The following is a 15,674-nucleotide window of genomic DNA, read 5'->3' as shown; positions in this document are numbered from 1 at the left end:
GAAATACGGCTACTTTCTATCAACATTTGAAGTCATCAATGTCGAGGTGATTTAACGCACAGGTTTTTTTTGGGTGTATTACTTTTTTTTCAAGACACATGTGATTTTATACATAGGTCTCTGTGGCGCAATTGGTTAGCGCGTTCGACTGTTAATCGATAGGTTGGTGGTTCAAGCCCACCCAGGGACGAGCTGATATTTACTGAACACCAGGTCAAGCATCAGCCCATACCATAAACCTTTGTTAAGTGAAAAAAATCAACTTTGTTTCCAAGAGTAGATATTATAGAACTGCTCTGTCATTCCCCGTCCAACCAATTACATCCGTTGACTTGAGTACGGAGTGTCTGGAAGAAGAGCTAGCTGGCTCAAGTGCTTTCTCGGAATTGAAAGTATATTGGAGCTTAGATATGATCCATTTCACCTTGTCTTACGATCATAACATGGAAATAGTTTTTTTCTTAAAAGCCATATTTTGCTATCTTTTTTTACCAATTAACATTTAAGGGGGCCACAGGCAGAGGAAAGCTTGTTCTTAAGGGGGGCTCCCCCCTTTTCCCCTTTTCCAGAACCCAGGAGAATTCATACGCTCAGAGATAAGGTTAAGGGTTGAAAGGAGTTGATTCAGGAGGGACTGATGGGAGGGGGCCCAAGAATTTAAATCATATGTTATTTATCAGTGGGGAATGAAATACGGCTACTTTCTATCAACATTTGAAGTCATCAATGTCGAGGTGATTTAACGCACAGGTTTTTTTTGGGTGTATTACTTTTTTTTCAAGACACATGTGATTTTATACGTAGGTCTCTGTGGCGCAATTGGTTAGCGCGTTCGACTGTTAATCGAAAGGTTGGTGGTTCAAGCCCACCCAGGGACGAGCTGATATTTACTGAACACCAGGTCAAGCATTAGCCCATCCCATAAACCTTTGTTAAGTGAAAAAAATCAACTGTGTTTCCAAGAGTAGATTTTATAGAACTGCTCTGTCATTCCCCGTCCAACCAATTACATCCGTTGACTTGAGTACGGAGTGTCTGGAAGAAGAGCTAGCTGGCTCAAGTGCTTTCTCGGAATTGAAAGTATATTGGAGCTTAGATATGATCCATTTCACCTTGTCTTATGATCATAACATGGAAATAGTTTTTTTCTTAAAAGCCATATTTTGCTATCTTTTTTTACCAATTAACATTTAAGGGGGCCACAGGCAGAGGAAAGCTTGTGGGGCTCCCCCCTTTTCCCCTTTTCCAGAACCCAGGAGAATTCATACGCTCAGAGATAAGGTTAAGGGTTGAAAGGAGTTGATTCAGGAGGGACTGATGGGAGGGGGCCCAAGAATTTAAATCATATGTTATTTATCAGTGGGGAATGAAATACGGCTACTTTCTATCAACATTTGAAGTCATCAATGTCGAGGTGATTTAACGCACAGGTTTTTTTTGGGTGTATTACTTTTTTTTCAAGACACATGTGTTTTTAAACATAGGTCTCTGTGGCGCAATTGGTTAGCGCGTTCGACTGTTAATCGAAAGGTTGGTGGTTCAAGCCCACCCAGGGACGAGCAGTTTTTTACTGAACACCAGGTCAAGCATCAGCGCATACCATCAACCTTTGTTAAGTGGAAAAAATCAACTGTGTTTCCAAGAGTAGATTTGATAGAACTGCTCTGTCATTTCCTGTCCAACCATTTACTTCCGTTGACTTGAGTACGGAGTGTCTGGAAGAAGAGCTAGCTGGCTCAAGTGCTTTCTCGGAATTGAAAGTATATTGGAGCTTAGATATGATCCATTTCACCTTGTCTTACGATCATAACATGGAAATAGTTTTTTTCTTAAAAGCCATATTTTGCTGTCTTTTTTTACCAATCAACATTTAAGGGGGCCACAGGCAGAGGAAAGCTTGTTCTTAAGGGGGGCTCCCCCCTTTTCCCCTTTTCCAGAACCCAGGAGAATTCATACGCTCAGAGATAAGGTTAAAGGTTGAAAGGAGATGATTCAGGAGGGACTGATGGGAGGGGGCCCAAGAATTTAAATCATATGTTATTTATCAGTGGGGAATGAAATACGGCTACTTTCTATCAATATTTGAAGTCATCAATGTCGAGGTGATTTAACGCACAGGTTTTTTTTGGGTGTATTACTTTTTTTTCAAGACACATGTGATTTTATACATAGGTCTCTGTGGCGCAATTGGTTAGCGCGTTCGACTGTTAATCGAAAGGTTGGTGGTTCAAGCCCACCCAGGGACGAGCTGAAATTTACTGAACACCAGGTCAAGCATCAGCCCATACCATAAACCTTTGTTAAGTGAAAAAAATCAACTTTGTTTCCAAGAGTAGATATTATAGAACTGCTCTGTCATTCCCCGTCCAACCAATTACATCCGTTGACTTGAGTACGGAGTGTCTGGAAGAAGAGCTAGCTGGCTCAAGTGCTTTCTCGGAATTGAAAGTATATTGGAGCTTAGATATGATCCATTTCACCTTGTCTTACGATCATAACATGGAAATAGTTTTTTTCTTAAAAGCCATATTTTGCTATCTTTTTTTACCAATTAACATTTAAGGGGGCCACAGGCAGAGGAAAGCTTGTTCTTAAGGGGGGCTCCCCCCTTTTCCCCTTTTCCAGAACCCAGGAGAATTCATACGCTCAGAGATAAGGTTAAGGGTTGAAAGGAGTTGATTCAGGAGGGACTGATGGGAGGGGGCCCAAGAATTTAAATCATATGTTATTTATCAGTGGGGAATGAAATACGGCTACTTTCTATCAACATTTGAAGTCATCAATGTCGAGGTGATTTAACGCACAGGTTTTTTTTGGGTGTATTACTTTTTTTTCAAGACACATGTGATTTTATACATAGGTCTCTGTGGCGCAATTGGTTAGCGCGTTCGACTGTTAATCGATAGGTTGGTGGTTCAAGCCCACCCAGGGACGAGCTGATATTTACTGAACACCAGGTCAAGCATCAGCCCATACCATAAACCTTTGTTAAGTGAAAAAAATCAACTTTGTTTCCAAGAGTAGATATTATAGAACTGCTCTGTCATTCCCCGTCCAACCAATTACATCCGTTGACTTGAGTACGGAGTGTCTGGAAGAAGAGCTAGCTGGCTCAAGTGCTTTCTCGGAATTGAAAGTATATTGGAGCTTAGATATGATCCATTTCACCTTGTCTTACGATCATAACATGGAAATAGTTTTTTTCTTAAAAGCCATATTTTGCTATCTTTTTTTACCAATTAACATTTAAGGGGGCCACAGGCAGAGGAAAGCTTGTTCTTAAGGGGGGCTCCCCCCTTTTCCCCTTTTCCAGAACCCAGGAGAATTCATACGCTCAGAGATAAGGTTAAGGGTTGAAAGGAGTTGATTCAGGAGGGACTGATGGGAGGGGGCCCAAGAATTTAAATCATATGTTATTTATCAGTGGGGAATGAAATACGGCTACTTTCTATCAACATTTGAAGTCATCAATGTCGAGGTGATTTAACGCACAGGTTTTTTTTGGGTGTATTACTTTTTTTTCAAGACACATGTGATTTTATACGTAGGTCTCTGTGGCGCAATTGGTTAGCGCGTTCGACTGTTAATCGAAAGGTTGGTGGTTCAAGCCCACCCAGGGACGAGCTGATATTTACTGAACACCAGGTCAAGCATTAGCCCATCCCATAAACCTTTGTTAAGTGAAAAAAATCAACTGTGTTTCCAAGAGTAGATTTTATAGAACTGCTCTGTCATTCCCCGTCCAACCAATTACATCCGTTGACTTGAGTACGGAGTGTCTGGAAGAAGAGCTAGCTGGCTCAAGTGCTTTCTCGGAATTGAAAGTATATTGGAGCTTAGATATGATCCATTTCACCTTGTCTTACGATCATAACATGGAAATAGTTTTTTTCTTAAAAGCCATATTTTGCTATCTTTTTTTACCAATTAACATTTAAGGGGGCCACAGGCAGAGGAAAGCTTGTTCTTAAGGGGGGCTCCCCCCTTTTCCCCTTTTCCAGAACCCAGGAGAATTCATACGCTCAGAGATAAGGTTAAGGGTTGAAAGGAGTTGATTCAGGAGGGACTGATGGGAGGGGGCCCAAGAATTTAAATCATATGTTATTTATCAGTGGGGAATGAAATACGGCTACTTTCTATCAACATTTGAAGTCATCAATGTCGAGGTGATTTAACGCACAGGTTTTTTTTGGGTGTATTACTTTTTTTTCAAGACACATGTGATTTTATACGTAGGTCTCTGTGGCGCAATTGGTTAGCGCGTTCGACTGTTAATCGAAAGGTTGGTGGTTCAAGCCCACCCAGGGACGAGCTGATATTTACTGAACACCAGGTCAAGCATTAGCCCATCCCATAAACCTTTGTTAAGTGAAAAAAATCAACTGTGTTTCCAAGAGTAGATTTTATAGAACTGCTCTGTCATTCCCCGTCCAACCAATTACATCCGTTGACTTGAGTACGGAGTGTCTGGAAGAAGAGCTAGCTGGCTCAAGTGCTTTCTCGGAATTGAAAGTATATTGGAGCTTAGATATGATCCATTTCACCTTGTCTTACGATCATAACATGGAAATAGTTTTTTTCTTAAAAGCCATATTTTGCTATCTTTTTTTACCAATTAACATTTAAGGGGGCCACAGGCAGAGGAAAGCTTGTGGGGCTCCCCCCTTTTCCCCTTTTCCAGAACCCAGGAGAATTCATACGCTCAGAGATAAGGTTAAGGGTTGAAAGGAGTTGATTCAGGAGGGACTGATGGGAGGGGGCCCAAGAATTTAAATCATATGTTATTTATCAGTGGGGAATGAAATACGGCTACTTTCTATCAACATTTGAAGTCATCAATGTCGAGGTGATTTAACGCACAGGTTTTTTTTGGGTGTATTACTTTTTTTTCAAGACACATGTGATTTTATACATAGGTCTCTGTGGCGCAATTGGTTAGCGCGTTCGACTGTTAATCGAAAGGTTGGTGGTTCAAGCCCACTCAGGGACGAGCTGATATTTACTGAACACCAGGTCAAGCATCAGCCCATACCATAAACCTTTGTTAAGTGAAAAAAATCAACTGTGTTTCCAAGAGTAGATTTTATAGAACTGCTCTGTCATTCCCCGTCCAACCAATTACATCCGTTGACTTGAGTACGGAGTGTCTGGAAGAAGAGCTAGCTGGCTCAAGTGCTTTCTCGGAATTGAAAGTATATTGGAGCTTAGATATGATCCATTTCACCTTGTCTTACGATCATAACATGGAAATAGTTTTTTTCTTAAAAGCCATATTTTGCTATCTTTTTTTACCAATTAACATTTCAGGCAGAGGAAAGCTTGTTCTTAAGGGGGGCTCCCCCCTTTTCCCCTTTTCCAGAACCCAGGAGAATTCATACGCTCAGAGATAAGGTTAAGGGTTGAAAGGAGTTGATTCAGGAGGGACTGATGGGAGGGGGCCCAAGAATTTAAATCATTTGTTATTTATCAGTGGGGAATGAAATACGGCTACTTTCTATCAACATTTGAAGTCATCAATGTCGAGGTGATTTAACGCACAGGTTTTTTTTGGGTGTATTACTTTTTTTTCAAGACACATGTGATTTTATACATAGGTCTCTGTGGCGCAATTGGTTAGCGCGTTCGACTGTTAATCGAAAGGTTGGTGGTTCAAGCCCACCCAGGGACGAGCTGATATTTACTGAACACCAGGTCAAGCATCAGCCCATACCATAAACCTTTGTTAAGTGAAAAAAATCAACTGTGTTTCCAAGAGTAGATTTTATAGAACTGCTCTGTCATTCCCCGTCCAACCAATTACATCCGTTGACTTGAGTACGGAGTGTCTGGAAGAAGAGCTAGCTGGCTCAAGTGCTTTCTCGGAATTGAAAGTATATTGGAGCTTAGATATGATCCATTTCACCTTGTCTTACGATCATAACATGGAAATAGTTTTTTTCTTAAAAGCCATATTTTGCTATCTTTTTTTACCAATTAACATTTAAGGGGGCCACAGGCAGAGGAAAGCTTGTGGGGCTCCCCCCTTTTCCCCTTTTCCAGAACCCAGGAGAATTCATACGCTCAGAGATAAGGTTAAGGGTTGAAAGGAGTTGATTCAGGAGGGACTGATGGGAGGGGGCCCAAGAATTTAAATCATATGTTATTTATCAGTGGGGAATGAAATACGGCTACTTTCTATCAACATTTGAAGTCATCAATGTCGAGGTGATTTAACGCACAGGTTTTTTTTGGGTGTATTACTTTTTTTTCAAGACACATGTGTTTTTAAACATAGGTCTCTGTGGCGCAATTGGTTAGCGCGTTCGACTGTTAATCGAAAGGTTGGTGGTTCAAGCCCACCCAGGGACGAGCTGATATTTACTGAACACCAGGTCAAGCATCAGCCCATACCATAAACCTTTGTTAAGTGAAAAAAATCAACTGTGTTTCCAAGAGTAGATTTTATAGAACTGCTCTGTCATTCCCCGTCCAACCAATTACATCCGTTGACTTGAGTACGGAGTGTCTGGAAGAAGAGCTAGCTGGCTCAAGTGCTTTCTCGGAATTGAAAGTATATTGGAGCTTAGATATGATCCATTTCACCTTGTCTTACGATCATAACATGGAAATAGTTTTTTTCTTAAAAGCCATATTTTGCTATCTTTTTTTACCAATTAACATTTAAGGGGGCCACAGGCAGAGGAAAGCTTGTTCTTAAGGGGGGCTCCCCCCTTTTCCCCTTTTCCAGAACCCAGGAGAATTCATACGCTCAGAGATAAGGTTAAGGGTTGAAAGGAGTTGATTCAGGAGGGACTGATGGGAGGGGGCCCAAGAATTTAAATCATATGTTATTTATCAGTGGGGAATGAAATACGGCTACTTTCTATCAACATTTGAAGTCATCAATGTCGAGGTGATTTAACGCACAGGTTTTTTTTGGGTGTATTACTTTTTTTTCAAGACACATGTGATTTTATACATAGGTCTCTGTGGCGCAATTGGTTAGCGCGTTCGACTGTTAATCGAAAGGTTGGTGGTTCAAGCCCACTCAGGGACGAGCTGATATTTACTGAACACCAGGTCAAGCATCAGCCCATACCATAAACCTTTGTTAAGTGAAAAAAATCAACTGTGTTTCCAAGAGTAGATTTTATAGAACTGCTCTGTCATTCCCCGTCCAACCAATTACATCCGTTGACTTGAGTACGGAGTGTCTGGAAGAAGAGCTAGCTGGCTCAAGTGCTTTCTCGGAATTGAAAGTATATTGGAGCTTAGATATGATCCATTTCACCTTGTCTTACGATCATAACATGGAAATAGTTTTTTTCTTAAAAGCCATATTTTGCTATCTTTTTTTACCAATTAACATTTCAGGCAGAGGAAAGCTTGTTCTTAAGGGGGGCTCCCCCCTTTTCCCCTTTTCCAGAACCCAGGAGAATTCATACGCTCAGAGATAAGGTTAAGGGTTGAAAGGAGTTGATTCAGGAGGGACTGATGGGAGGGGGCCCAAGAATTTAAATCATTTGTTATTTATCAGTGGGGAATGAAATACGGCTACTTTCTATCAACATTTGAAGTCATCAATGTCGAGGTGATTTAACGCACAGGTTTTTTTTGGGTGTATTACTTTTTTTTCAAGACACATGTGATTTTATACATAGGTCTCTGTGGCGCAATTGGTTAGCGCGTTCGACTGTTAATCGAAAGGTTGGTGGTTCAAGCCCACCCAGGGACGAGCTGATATTTACTGAACACCAGGTCAAGCATCAGCCCATACCATAAACCTTTGTTAAGTGAAAAAAATCAACTGTGTTTCGAAGAGTAGATTTTATAGAACTGCTCTGTCATTCCCCGTCCAACCAATTACATCCGTTGACTTGAGTACGGAGTGTCTGGAAGAAGAGCTAGCTGGCTCAAGTGCTTTCTCGGAATTGAAAGTATATTGGAGCTTAGATATGATCCATTTCACCTTGTCTTACGATCATAACATGGAAATAGTTTTTTTCTTAAAAGCCATATTTTGCTATCTTTTTTTACCAATTAACATTTAAGGGGGCCACAGGCAGAGGAAAGCTTGTGGGGCTCCCCCCTTTTCCCCTTTTCCAGAACCCAGGAGAATTCATACGCTCAGAGATAAGGTTAAGGGTTGAAAGGAGTTGATTCAGGAGGGACTGATGGGAGGGGGCCCAAGAATTTAAATCATATGTTATTTATCAGTGGGGAATGAAATACGGCTACTTTCTATCAACATTTGAAGTCATCAATGTCGAGGTGATTTAACGCACAGGTTTTTTTTGGGTGTATTACTTTTTTTTCAAGACACATGTGTTTTTAAACATAGGTCTCTGTGGCGCAATTGGTTAGCGCGTTCGACTGTTAATCGAAAGGTTGGTGGTTCAAGCCCACCCAGGGACGAGCAGTTTTTTACTGAACACCAGGTCAAGCATCAGCGCATACCATCAACCTTTGTTAAGTGGAAAAAATCAACTGTGTTTCCAAGAGTAGATTTGATAGAACTGCTCTGTCATTTCCTGTCCAACCATTTACTTCCGTTGACTTGAGTACGGAGTGTCTGGAAGAAGAGCTAGCTGGCTCAAGTGCTTTCTCGGAATTGAAAGTATATTGGAGCTTAGATATGATCCATTTCACCTTGTCTTACGATCATAACATGGAAATAGTTTTTTTCTTAAAAGCCATATTTTGCTGTCTTTTTTTACCAATCAACATTTAAGGGGGCCACAGGCAGAGGAAAGCTTGTTCTTAAGGGGGGCTCCCCCCTTTTCCCCTTTTCCAGAACCCAGGAGAATTCATACGCTCAGAGATAAGGTTAAAGGTTGAAAGGAGATGATTCAGGAGGGACTGATGGGAGGGGGCCCAAGAATTTAAATCATATGTTATTTATCAGTGGGGAATGAAATACGGCTACTTTCTATCAATATTTGAAGTCATCAATGTCGAGGTGATTTAACGCACAGGTTTTTTTTGGGTGTATTACTTTTTTTTCAAGACACATGTGTTTTTATACATAGGTCTCTGTGGCGCAATTGGTTAGCGCGTTCGACTGTTAATCGAAAGGTTGGTGGTTCAAGCCCACCCAGGGACGAGCTGATATTTACTGAACACCAGGTCAAGCATCAGCCCATACCATAAACCTTTGTTAAGTGAAAAAAATCAACTGTGTTTCCAAGAGTAGATTTTATAGAACTGCTCTGTCATTCCCCGTCCAACCAATTACATCCGTTGACTTGAGTACGGAGTGTCTGGAAGAAGAGCTAGCTGGCTCAAGTGCTTTCTCGGAATTGAAAGTATATTGGAGCTTAGATATGATCCATTTCACCTTGTCTTACGATCATAACATGGAAATAGTTTTTTTCTTAAAAGCCATATTTTGCTATCTTTTTTTACCAATTAACATTTAAGGGGGCCACAGGCAGAGGAAAGCTTGTTCTTAAGGGGGGCTCCCCCCTTTTCCCCTTTTCCAGAACCCAGGAGAATTCATACGCTCAGAGATAAGGTTAAGGGTTGAAAGGAGTTGATTCAGGAGGGACTGATGGGAGGGGGCCCAAGAATTTAAATCATATGTTATTTATCAGTGGGGAATGAAATACGGCTACTTTCTATCAACATTTGAAGTCATCAATGTCGAGGTGATTTAACGCACAGGTTTTTTTTGGGTGTATTACTTTTTTTTCAAGACACATGAGATTTTATACATAGGTCTCTGTGGCGCAATTGGTTAGCGCGTTCGACTGTTAATCGAAAGGTTGGTGGTTCAAGCCCACTCAGGGACGAGCTGATATTTACTGAACACCAGGTCAAGCATCAGCCCATACCATAAACCTTTGTTAAGTGAAAAAAATCAACTGTGTTTCCAAGAGTAGATTTTATAGAACTGCTCTGTCATTCCCCGTCCAACCAATTACATCCGTTGACTTGAGTACGGAGTGTCTGGAAGAAGAGCTAGCTGGCTCAAGTGCTTTCTCGGAATTGAAAGTATATTGGAGCTTAGATATGATCCATTTCACCTTGTCTTACGATCATAACATGGAAATAGTTTTTTTCTTAAAAGCCATATTTTGCTATCTTTTTTTACCAATTAACATTTCAGGCAGAGGAAAGCTTGTTCTTAAGGGGGGCTCCCCCCTTTTCCCCTTTTCCAGAACCCAGGAGAATTCATACGCTCAGAGATAAGGTTAAGGGTTGAAAGGAGTTGATTCAGGAGGGACTGATGGGAGGGGGCCCAAGAATTTAAATCATTTGTTATTTATCAGTGGGGAATGAAATACGGCTACTTTCTATCAACATTTGAAGTCATCAATGTCGAGGTGATTTAACGCACAGGTTTTTTTTGGGTGTATTACTTTTTTTTCAAGACACATGTGATTTTATACATAGGTCTCTGTGGCGCAATTGGTTAGCGCGTTCGACTGTTAATCGAAAGGTTGGTGGTTCAAGCCCACCCAGGGACGAGCTGATATTTACTGAACACCAGGTCAAGCATCAGCCCATACCATAAACCTTTGTTAAGTGAAAAAAAACAACTGTGTTTCGAAGAGTAGATTTTATAGAACTGCTCTGTCATTCCCCGTCCAACCAATTACATCCGTTGACTTGAGTACGGAGTGTCTGGAAGAAGAGCTAGCTGGCTCAAGTGCTTTCTCGGAATTGAAAGTATATTGGAGCTTAGATATGATCCATTTCACCTTGTCTTACGATCATAACATGGAAATAGTTTTTTTCTTAAAAGCCATATTTTGCTATCTTTTTTTACCAATTAACATTTAAGGGGGCCACAGGCAGAGGAAAGCTTGTGGGGCTCCCCCCTTTTCCCCTTTTCCAGAACCCAGGAGAATTCATACGCTCAGAGATAAGGTTAAGGGTTGAAAGGAGTTGATTCAGGAGGGACTGATGGGAGGGGGCCCAAGAATTTAAATCATATGTTATTTATCAGTGGGGAATGAAATACGGCTACTTTCTATCAACATTTGAAGTCATCAATGTCGAGGTGATTTAACGCACAGGTTTTTTTTGGGTGTATTACTTTTTTTTCAAGACACATGTGTTTTTAAAAATAGGTCTCTGTGGCGCAATTGGTTAGCGCGTTCGACTGTTAATCGAAAGGTTGGTGGTTCAAGCCCACCCAGGGACGAGCAGTTTTTTACTGAACACCAGGTCAAGCATCAGCGCATACCATCAACCTTTGTTAAGTGGAAAAAATCAACTGTGTTTCCAAGAGTAGATTTGATAGAACTGCTCTGTCATTTCCTGTCCAACCATTTACTTCCGTTGACTTGAGTACGGAGTGTCTGGAAGAAGAGCTAGCTGGCTCAAGTGCTTTCTCGGAATTGAAAGTATATTGGAGCTTAGATATGATCCATTTCACCTTGTCTTACGATCATAACATGGAAATAGTTTTTTTCTTAAAAGCCATATTTTGCTGTCTTTTTTTACCAATCAACATTTAAGGGGGCCACAGGCAGAGGAAAGCTTGTTCTTAAGGGGGGCTCCCCCCTTTTCCCCTTTTCCAGAACCCAGGAGAATTCATACGCTCAGAGATAAGGTTAAAGGTTGAAAGGAGATGATTCAGGAGGGACTGATGGGAGGGGGCCCAAGAATTTAAATCATATGTTATTTATCAGTGGGGAATGAAATACGGCTACTTTCTATCAATATTTGAAGTCATCAATGTCGAGGTGATTTAACGCACAGGTTTTTTTTGGGTGTATTACTTTTTTTTCAAGACACATGTGATTTTATACATAGGTCTCTGTGGCGCAATTGGTTAGCGCGTTCGACTGTTAATCGAAAGGTTGGTGGTTCAAGCCCACCCAGGGACGAGCTGATATTTACTGAACACCAGGTCAAGCATCAGCCCGTACCATAAACCTTTGTTAAGTGAAAAAAATCAACTTTGTTTCCAAGAGTAGATATTATAGAACTGCTCTGTCATTCCCCGTCCAACCAATTACATCCGTTGACTTGAGTACGGAGTGTCTGGAAGAAGAGCTAGCTGGCTCAAGTGCTTTCTCGGAATTGAAAGTATATTGGAGCTTAGATATGATCCATTTCACCTTGTCTTACGATCATAACATGGAAATAGTTTTTTTCTTAAAAGCCATATTTTGCTATCTTTTTTTACCAATTAACATTTAAGGGGGCCACAGGCAGAGGAAAGCTTGTTCTTAAGGGGGGTTCCCCCCTTTTCCCCTTTTCCAGAACCCAGGAGAATTCATACGCTCAGAGATAAGGTTAAGGGTTGAAAGGAGTTGATTCAGGAGGGACTGATGGGAGGGGGCCCAAGAATTTAAATCATATGTTATTTATCAGTGGGGAATGAAATACGGCTACTTTCTATCAACATTTGAAGTCATCAATGTCGAGGTGATTTAACGCACAGGTTTTTTTTGGGTGTATTACTTTTTTTTCAAGACACATGTGATTTTATACATAGGTCTCTGTGGCGCAATTGGTTAGCGCATTCGACTGTTAATCGAAAGGTTGGTGGTTCAAGCCCACCCAGGGACGAGCTGATATTTACTGAACACCAGGTCAAGCATTAGCCCATACCATAAACCTTTGTTAAGTGAAAAAAATCAACTGTGTTTCCAAGAGTAGATTTTATAGAACTGCTCTGTCATTCCCCGTCCAACCAATTACATCCGTTGACTTGAGTACGGAGTGTCTGGAAGAAGAGCTAGCTGGCTCAAGTGCTTTCTCGGAATTGAAAGTATATTGGAGCTTAGATATGATCCATTTCACCTTGTCTTACGATCATAACATGGAAATAGTTTTTTTCTTAAAAGCCATATTTTGCTATCTTTTTTTACCAATTAACATTTAAGGGGGCCACAGGCAGAGGAAAGCTTGTGGGGCTCCCCCCTTTTCCCCTTTTCCAGAACCCAGGAGAATTCATACGCTCAGAGATAAGGTTAAGGGTTGAAAGGAGTTGATTCAGGAGGGACTGATGGGAGGGGGCCCAAGAATTTAAATCATATGTTATTTATCAGTGGGGAATGAAATACGGCTACTTTCTATCAACATTTGAAGTCATCAATGTCGAGGTGATTTAACGCACAGGTTTTTTTTGGGTGTATTACTTTTTTTTCAAGACACATGTGTTTTTAAACATAGGTCTCTGTGGCGCAATTGGTTAGCGCGTTCGACTGTTAATCGAAAGGTTGGTGGTTCAAGCCCACCCAGGGACGAGCTGATATTTACTGAACACCAGGTCAAGCATCAGCCCATACCATAAACCTTTGTTAAGTGAAAAAAATCAACTGTGTTTCCAAGAGTAGATTTTATAGAACTGCTCTGTCATTCCCCGTCCAACCAATTACATCCGTTGACTTGAGTACGGAGTGTCTGGAAGAAGAGCTAGCTGGCTCAAGTGCTTTCTCGGAATTGAAAGTATATTGGAGCTTAGATATGATCCATTTCACCTTGTCTTACGATCATAACATGGAAATAGTTTTTTTCTTAAAAGCCATATTTTGCTATCTTTTTTTACCAATTAACATTTAAGGGGGCCACAGGCAGAGGAAAGCTTGTTCTTAAGGGGGGCTCCCCCCTTTTCCCCTTTTCCAGAACCCAGGAGAATTCATACGCTCAGAGATAAGGTTAAGGGTTGAAAGGAGTTGATTCAGGAGGGACTGATGGGAGGGGGCCCAAGAATTTAAATCATTTGTTATTTATCAGTGGGGAATGAAATACGGCTACTTTCTATCAACATTTGAAGTCATCAATGTCGAGGTGATTTAACGCACAGGTTTTTTTTGGGTGTATTACTTTTTTTTCAAGACACATGTGATTTTATACATAGGTCTCTGTGGCGCAATTGGTTAGCGCGTTCGACTGTTAATCGAAAGGTTGGTGGTTCAAGCCCACCCAGGGACGAGCTGATATTTACTGAACACCAGGTCAAGCATCAGCCCATACCATAAATCTTTGTTAAGTGAAAAAAATCAACTGTGTTTCGAAGAGTAGATTTTATAGAACTGCTCTGTCATTCCCCGTCCAACCAATTACATCCGTTGACTTGAGTACGGAGTGTCTGGAAGAAGAGCTAGCTGGCTCAAGTGCTTTCTCGGAATTGAAAGTATATTGGAGCTTAGATATGATCCATTTCACCTTGTCTTACGATCATAACATGGAAATAGTTTTTTTCTTAAAAGCCATATTTTGCTATCTTTTTTTACCAATTAACATTTAAGGGGGCCACAGGCAGAGGAAAGCTTGTGGGGCTCCCCCCTTTTCCCCTTTTCCAGAACCCAGGAGAATTCATACGCTCAGAGATAAGGTTAAGGGTTGAAAGGAGTTGATTCAGGAGGGACTGATGGGAGGGGGCCCAAGAATTTAAATCATATGTTATTTATCAGTGGGGAATGAAATACGGCTACTTTCTATCAACATTTGAAGTCATCAATGTCGAGGTGATTTAACGCACAGGTTTTTTTTGGGTGTATTACTTTTTTTTCAAGACACATGTGTTTTTAAACATAGGTCTCTGTGGCGCAATTGGTTAGCGCGTTCGACTGTTAATCGAAAGGTTGGTGGTTCAAGCCCACCCAGGGACGAGCTGATATTTACTGAACACCAGGTCAAGCATCAGCCCATACCATAAACCTTTGTTAAGTGAAAAAAATCAACTGTGTTTCCAAGAGTAGATTTTATAGAACTGCTCTGTCATTCCCCGTCCAACCAATTACATCCGTTGACTTGAGTACGGAGTGTCTGGAAGAAGAGCTAGCTGGCTCAAGTGCTTTCTCGGAATTGAAAGTATATTGGAGCTTAGATATGATCCATTTCACCTTGTCTTACGATCATAACATGGAAATAGTTTTTTTCTTAAAAGCCATATTTTGCTATCTTTTTTTACCAATTAACATTTAAGGGGGCCACAGGCAGAGGAAAGCTTGTTCTTAAGGGGGGCTCCCCCCTTTTCCCCTTTTCCAGAACCCAGGAGAATTCATACGCTCAGAGATAAGGTTAAGGGTTGAAAGGAGTTGATTCAGGAGGGACTGATGGGAGGGGGCCCAAGAATTTAAATCATTTGTTATTTATCAGTGGGGAATGAAATACGGCTACTTTCTATCAACATTTGAAGTCATCAATGTCGAGGTGATTTAACGCACAGGTTTTTTTTGGGTGTATTACTTTTTTTTCAAGACACATGTGATTTTATACATAGGTCTCTGTGGCGCAATTGGTTAGCGCGTTCGACTGTTAATCGAAAGGTTGGTGGTTCAAGCCCACCCAGGGACGAGCTGATATTTACTGAACACCAGGTCAAGCATCAGCCCATACCATAAATCTTTGTTAAGTGAAAAAAATCAACTGTGTTTCGAAGAGTAGATTTTATAGAACTGCTCTGTCATTCCCCGTCCAACCAATTACATCCGTTGACTTGAGTACGGAGTGTCTGGAAGAAGAGCTAGCTGGCTCAAGTGCTTTCTCGGAATTGAAAGTATATTGGAGCTTAGATATGATCCATTTCACCTTGTCTTACGATCATAACATGGAAATAGTTTTTTTCTTAAAAGCCATATTTTGCTATCTTTTTTTACCAATTAACATTTAAGGGGGCCACAGGCAGAGGAAAGCTTGTGGGGCTCCCCCCTTTTCCCCTTTTCCAGAACCCAGGAGAATTCATACGCTCAGAGATAAGGTTAAGGGTTGAAAGGAGTTGATTCAGGAGG

At 41.0% G+C, this 15,674-nt stretch overlaps 17 non-coding genes across 17 annotated transcripts; all 17 read left to right on the top strand.

Annotated features, from left to right (window-relative positions):
* The first annotated feature begins 804 nt into the window (after positions 1-804).
* On the top strand, positions 805-878 carry trnan-guu (transfer RNA asparagine (anticodon GUU)). Its single transcript has one exon. It is a non-coding gene; the product is annotated as a tRNA-Asn (tRNA).
* A 606-nt stretch (positions 879-1,484) lies between these two features.
* On the top strand, positions 1,485-1,558 carry trnan-guu (transfer RNA asparagine (anticodon GUU)). The gene has a single exon. It is a non-coding gene; the product is annotated as a tRNA-Asn (tRNA).
* A 614-nt stretch (positions 1,559-2,172) lies between these two features.
* On the top strand, positions 2,173-2,246 carry trnan-guu (transfer RNA asparagine (anticodon GUU)). The gene has a single exon. It is a non-coding gene; the product is annotated as a tRNA-Asn (tRNA).
* A 1,302-nt stretch (positions 2,247-3,548) lies between these two features.
* On the top strand, positions 3,549-3,622 carry trnan-guu (transfer RNA asparagine (anticodon GUU)). Its single transcript has one exon. It is a non-coding gene; the product is annotated as a tRNA-Asn (tRNA).
* Positions 3,623-4,236: 614 nt separating this feature from the next.
* On the top strand, positions 4,237-4,310 carry trnan-guu (transfer RNA asparagine (anticodon GUU)). Its single transcript has one exon. It is a non-coding gene; the product is annotated as a tRNA-Asn (tRNA).
* Positions 4,311-5,594: 1,284 nt separating this feature from the next.
* On the top strand, positions 5,595-5,668 carry trnan-guu (transfer RNA asparagine (anticodon GUU)). Its single transcript has one exon. It is a non-coding gene; the product is annotated as a tRNA-Asn (tRNA).
* A 606-nt stretch (positions 5,669-6,274) lies between these two features.
* trnan-guu (transfer RNA asparagine (anticodon GUU)) lies at positions 6,275-6,348 on the top strand. Its single transcript has one exon. It is a non-coding gene; the product is annotated as a tRNA-Asn (tRNA).
* Positions 6,349-7,640: 1,292 nt separating this feature from the next.
* trnan-guu (transfer RNA asparagine (anticodon GUU)) lies at positions 7,641-7,714 on the top strand. The gene has a single exon. It is a non-coding gene; the product is annotated as a tRNA-Asn (tRNA).
* Positions 7,715-8,320: 606 nt separating this feature from the next.
* trnan-guu (transfer RNA asparagine (anticodon GUU)) lies at positions 8,321-8,394 on the top strand. Its single transcript has one exon. It is a non-coding gene; the product is annotated as a tRNA-Asn (tRNA).
* Positions 8,395-9,008: 614 nt separating this feature from the next.
* On the top strand, positions 9,009-9,082 carry trnan-guu (transfer RNA asparagine (anticodon GUU)). The gene has a single exon. It is a non-coding gene; the product is annotated as a tRNA-Asn (tRNA).
* Positions 9,083-10,374: 1,292 nt separating this feature from the next.
* trnan-guu (transfer RNA asparagine (anticodon GUU)) lies at positions 10,375-10,448 on the top strand. Its single transcript has one exon. It is a non-coding gene; the product is annotated as a tRNA-Asn (tRNA).
* Positions 10,449-11,054: 606 nt separating this feature from the next.
* trnan-guu (transfer RNA asparagine (anticodon GUU)) lies at positions 11,055-11,128 on the top strand. Its single transcript has one exon. It is a non-coding gene; the product is annotated as a tRNA-Asn (tRNA).
* A 614-nt stretch (positions 11,129-11,742) lies between these two features.
* On the top strand, positions 11,743-11,816 carry trnan-guu (transfer RNA asparagine (anticodon GUU)). Its single transcript has one exon. It is a non-coding gene; the product is annotated as a tRNA-Asn (tRNA).
* Positions 11,817-13,110: 1,294 nt separating this feature from the next.
* trnan-guu (transfer RNA asparagine (anticodon GUU)) lies at positions 13,111-13,184 on the top strand. The gene has a single exon. It is a non-coding gene; the product is annotated as a tRNA-Asn (tRNA).
* Positions 13,185-13,798: 614 nt separating this feature from the next.
* On the top strand, positions 13,799-13,872 carry trnan-guu (transfer RNA asparagine (anticodon GUU)). The gene has a single exon. It is a non-coding gene; the product is annotated as a tRNA-Asn (tRNA).
* Positions 13,873-14,478: 606 nt separating this feature from the next.
* On the top strand, positions 14,479-14,552 carry trnan-guu (transfer RNA asparagine (anticodon GUU)). The gene has a single exon. It is a non-coding gene; the product is annotated as a tRNA-Asn (tRNA).
* A 614-nt stretch (positions 14,553-15,166) lies between these two features.
* trnan-guu (transfer RNA asparagine (anticodon GUU)) lies at positions 15,167-15,240 on the top strand. Its single transcript has one exon. It is a non-coding gene; the product is annotated as a tRNA-Asn (tRNA).
* The last annotated feature ends 434 nt before the right edge of the window (positions 15,241-15,674 follow it).

The sequence above is a fragment of the Gadus macrocephalus genome, chromosome 8 (assembly GCF_031168955.1).
Source record: "Gadus macrocephalus chromosome 8, ASM3116895v1".
NCBI lineage: Eukaryota > Metazoa > Chordata > Actinopteri > Gadiformes > Gadidae > Gadus > Gadus macrocephalus.
The sequence above is the reverse complement of the archived record's forward strand: the minus strand, read 5'-3'. Positions and strand labels throughout refer to the sequence as shown.